The sequence below is a fragment of the Opisthorchis viverrini genome (genome assembly GCF_000715545.1).
Source record: "Opisthorchis viverrini unplaced genomic scaffold opera_v5_107, whole genome shotgun sequence".
In the NCBI taxonomy this organism is placed as follows: Eukaryota; Metazoa; Platyhelminthes; class Trematoda; order Opisthorchiida; family Opisthorchiidae; genus Opisthorchis; species Opisthorchis viverrini.
This window is the reverse complement of record NW_008751763.1, coordinates 33294-38473: the sequence shown is the minus strand read 5'-3', so window position 1 is coordinate 38473 and position 5180 is coordinate 33294.

The window sequence follows — 5180 nt, the reverse complement described above, 5'->3', positions numbered from 1 at the left end:
TCGGACGACTTTAAATAACGGGCTTTCAACTTCTATCTTTGGTATACCAAGTAAGTCCAGTCTAGAATATTCCACAGATGCTGGTATTGGACCCGAATTTACGGTGTCTCACCTCTTATTTCTCCTTATACAGAAACATCTCTGGGAGTGGGTGTGGAAATGGACGGAGATGTAGATAACCTTGCACTTCATTGGAGCAGTTCTAGTTCCTCACATGCAGGACAGGGTGGGTGCCGTTGAAGAGTTCTAGCTTGAGTCCGACTGACAATGGAAATGAAACTGGATATGCTAGCTTCAAAGGGACCAGTGCGCATAACTGTCAGGCGTTAAACGAACTCTGCTTCTCTGTTCATACCGAAAATTATCCGGTCACACAGATTTGTGGCACACTTAATAGAGAGCATAACGAACGTGTTCGCTTCCGCGGTTAGCTAAATGTGTCAACAACTTGAAACAATGTGAAACAACGTGTTAAGGAGTAAAGATGTGAGCCGATCGTCCACCTTCCAGATCTTATATCCTGTTGGTGTCTTTATGAAAGACAGTTAATTCCTATATCATTTGCACTCTAGGAATAACTACGAATGACTGTTGTTGCCTTCGCGGTTGACAATATCTTATAATGTCATATACTTCGTTCGAATGCACAGCCCAGTGGTTTTTCATTAAGTAAACTACTCACGAAATTCGTGGAAAATTCTTCCACAGCGCGCAACCAATTGTGTTCCTTAGGGCTTATCAGGTAGGCACCGTATGTTTGCGATACTCTACACTCACCATGTAGGTGATGTGCTAATCAAAATCATCTTCCGTTCCATTGACTTCTATAAGTCATGGCGTTCAGATCAGTTATGGATGCTATCCCAAAATTATAACTACAACGGCCACTATTTAGCTAAATAAGTCGACATCCGTGCCGGAATACTGGAATTCCTGTCAAAACTTTCCGCCTCGTAGGTGTCCAGACCAAGTTACCAAAAGGGACTGCAGGAATGAGATTTGTCTAGAATGGGTTGCAGCTATTTCCACCCACCCAAGCTGTAGTCATTCGAATGAATTTGGATGCAGGAACAATCCACCTAATTGAAGATACATGGTAAGCATGTGATCCAACGAATTCTGACAAACACCACTGCAAAATTAGACAAGCACATGATTTAACTTAACTGCTCTTTGCTTTTTTCAACATCATTGCTGTGGTGGTAAGGCCAAGTAACATCCGGGTAGTGTCAGTTTTCGGTGATAAAATGAACTGACAGGATAATAGTGGTGAGCGGCATTCAGCGTGTGGCTCGTACGGAGCCCACGCGTGCAGTCTGCGCATACAGGCTGACTGAAGTTCACATAATAGGCAGCCAGCAGTGCTTGAACAGCGATTGCTGCGTCATGGTATGCTGCTAGTGTCCTTTATCCGTGTGGTATTCTTGCTCTGTCAGTAAGTTAGGATCTTCTAAGCGGAACAGGTTTCTCCTCGCATGTTGGTCGCTTGGAGTGCTACTTGGTAGTCATGCTGGCTCAGAGGCTGTCTAATGGCTTTGATAAGGTTGAGGGCAGCTTCAGCTAGAACTCAACTGAATCGCTCGTTCATGTGAGGATTCGGCACGAAATTCGGACAAATTGGTGCTCGAGAACGAATAATCTTGATGGGAAATAGTGAACTAGACCCTCACAAGTGCAGAACCGGCGAGGACTTGTCCAGACTTCTCGCTGACCTTGTATGCAATATTAAAAACTACGGAAACTTAGCCGTTCACATCCAATAGGTACTGCTATCACGATCTGGTCCAATGACCCTTTCTGAAAACTCCCTGTTTGGGACTCGGGTAAGACTCATGAGTTTACTTAAAAACCGGATGAACCTTATGTAAAACATTCAATTTTCATACAAGCTGTCGTCTGTTGATATTTCTTACGAAATGTGAAATGTAATCCTAGTACAACGAGTTGTATGTGGATCTCAATACGTAATTTACTCAAAAATGTCGCTGAAAAGCTTTTTTGCAGTGGTCCTTAAATCAGGCTGTTTTACTTGTTGTCACCACTTCGCCTTCTCCTGAGCTGTTCGTCTGGGCATCCTCTGGTCTATTAAGTGAATTGTCTACGTTAACCGTTGAAATCCGATAATCACCTACTGGTCCGTCGTCATACTGCTGGGGACGAATGCAGTCCAATATTAACTTTCAGTCCGATGTCTTTTCCGTGTTCGAAAGTGATTAGACACAGCTTAGTTTGTCGTGTTTTCATGTGCGTATTGCCAGCATAACTGATTGCAAATGGGATTAGTACATCTCTGACAGCAGCATTATTAATCAGGATTAAGAACAAACTCGCATGAGGTTCAAAAGTACACCCAGGATCCGGATAATCCACCCCATTATTTACAAGTACGATTCAACGATGCGAGAACCAGGACGCACATGGTCCAATCGGTTACTTTCTGACATGGAAAAAAACTTGCAAATTCATTGATTTTCTCCGATAATGCATCTATCTCCTTAGTAGTTGTGAAGACATAAGCTCCGTAACGTCTCGTAATGACGTGTCAGGTGCAAGGAAACATCTTCGTTTCACTTCTGATGAACATGAACGTCTTATCTTTAATGATTTTTTCACCTGGATTACCAGCAAAACAACTGTTTTCGTCGAGTGATGGAGTAAATGACAGTGAAGAAGTTTGCTCCGTTGACGAGAAAATATGTAGCAAACACTGTTAAGTCTACGCTCCATTGCACTTTCCAAGATTTGCCATAATGCGCCATGGAACCACCCATTGGTACGGAAACTTCGGACGTCAAACACACTGAGTAGCATCGACAACTCCGGGAATGGTGAGTTATAATCTACTGCGAATGTTGAAAAAAAACGCAAAAGATGGGTAGTAGACGATGAAAGTACGGGAGTCGATACTTGTAGAATTACATGACGGCACTAACCAGAGGTTATTTGCCTAAGTCAAATACAGTTGACGAGCACGTCATCACTCAATGCAACGCTTAGCAACAACGAAGGGGAAAACTGTTTGGGTTGGTAGTGGTAGTCCGACGAAAATACAGAAGACGATCAACAAAGTGTGCATGTTGTTTGTGCAGTTCCAAACTCCGGAAACAACGTAAGCGGCAAGCCGTTGTCCGTGTGCTAACACAGCTTTTCTAGAATTTCTTTTTTGAAATGATGTTGAGAACGCATGTGGGGAATACACATAAGGTGAATCATAGTCTCCCGAATCAAAGATTCACACGAAATCAAACTAAATTCGGTTCTTGTTCTCTTGTCACACTACTAGTGTGACCCATGCGTAGCCAAGGCTTGAACAAGCACTCCGTAAGAGAATGTTCCCTGGTTCTAGAAGTCAAAGAAAGACCAGACCACACAAGTTAGCTTCACTGATGGGGCACATGCGGAACTGGCGCTAACGGAATCTAGCCCTGTTTGCATCGGACTTTCCCACTAGATAAATTTGTAACGCAATGCTGTAAAGTCACCTTCATGCAACCAGATTGAGTTTCAGAAAACAGATGTCTGGATTTGTAATGTAATACTCATAAGGTTGCTGAAACTCCATCGACAGCTTACGACCGGTTTCGCCCTTCTTGGGGCTCATCAGGTAGGCGCAGTCCCCGGGTTTCCGTCAACCTCATGTTCTACTTGAAACCAAATTGCACGAAATTAGCGAACATGCACTCATCTGCAAACTAATTTGGCTCTTTCGAGAGACTCACCTGGAACCCAGCTGAATCTCTCGTTTATGATGTTCTCAGGCAACTGAATGTGCTGCACCAGGCCGCCTCATGTTTCAGTCGCTACGATATTTGAAATATCGCGATACAGTTATATTTGTAATGTACTACTCATAACGTTGCTGGATTGCTCATCAACAATAGGGTCACGTGCTTTCACGTTTAAGCACATTAATTGAAAGTGCTCACTCAAGCTCTGCGGGTGAAACAATCAGAACGGATACGACAGCTAACCTCTAGTCATCGGACCTGAAATATATTCGACGCTCCGCACAGAAACTAAAACTGGTGAATCATCATCAGGAATGAACAAGTAACCAGATTCTAAAGAAGCACCACCTTCTTCTTCGGTCACGCACGTGTACTTTACCGTTCACGCACCAATATACAGGCGCACTGGCTTTACTAACTCGATGTATTTACTGGACAGTGTGTAAAATGCAAGACGAGGGGATCAATACCAAAGACCTTATTCAGTCCACAATTGTGCATCACGAAGCCCGCCGCAGCTGGACCGCTGGCTTTATTCCATTTTCGGAGCCTATACCGTCCAGTTCAGACAGAGGAGACGATTGAAGATCCTTGACCCTGTTGATAAGTAATCGAGTATAAAAAATGAATATAATGGTATATGTTCTGAGCGAATAGCTGGTTTGCCGTCTACGATCGTCATACTTGAAAGGGTTAAGGATACATATTTGTGTTCGCTCGTATTCTCTAGTCATAAGCCGATTCAAAATGCAACGATGACTGAAATAACTAACTAACTTTGAAGACCGAATGGTGCTTACAAAATGTTGTTAGCTAGCTGTGATCGAATAAATATTGTGCGAAACTCGAATATTGACAGACGACAGAATACAGTCATGACGATCCTTGTTTGGTGATTATGTATGGTGATGCATGTATTCATATGTATGTTAATGCCACAAGGCAAGGGGTTACCGATAAAGGATTACACGTTAGTGTCCACTTCCAAATTACTTGTGGTTTCTTAGCTAAGAAAGTTGCTATTCGTTCATGGATGATGACATCAAAAATAGGATCTATCTGGAACACCATTCCCGCAGTTCACCTGGTATAATTGACTAAAATAACACAACTGTCACCTCCGTCTGTAAGGAATAGCATTCCAAGTTTGGTATACAAACATAAGCGTATGACGTATGTGGAGCGTCAACTGCCGGTGCAAATCTCCTAGGCCTCTCAAGAATGAGTGCTAGGTTTCAGCACACTCACCTATGACAAAGCAAGGTCTGTTAGATACCATACGGCTTCAGCACAGGGTAAACGTGATTTTTCCGCCCAAGATGCTGCTCTTGTCTTTTAAAACCGTTTACAACTGAGAGCTTATGTCGCCATCATCATCATCAAGGACAGCAACATCAGTGTTGCCACTGATGCTTCACTGCCGTACAACAATAAGTTTTCTCTAGTTATATA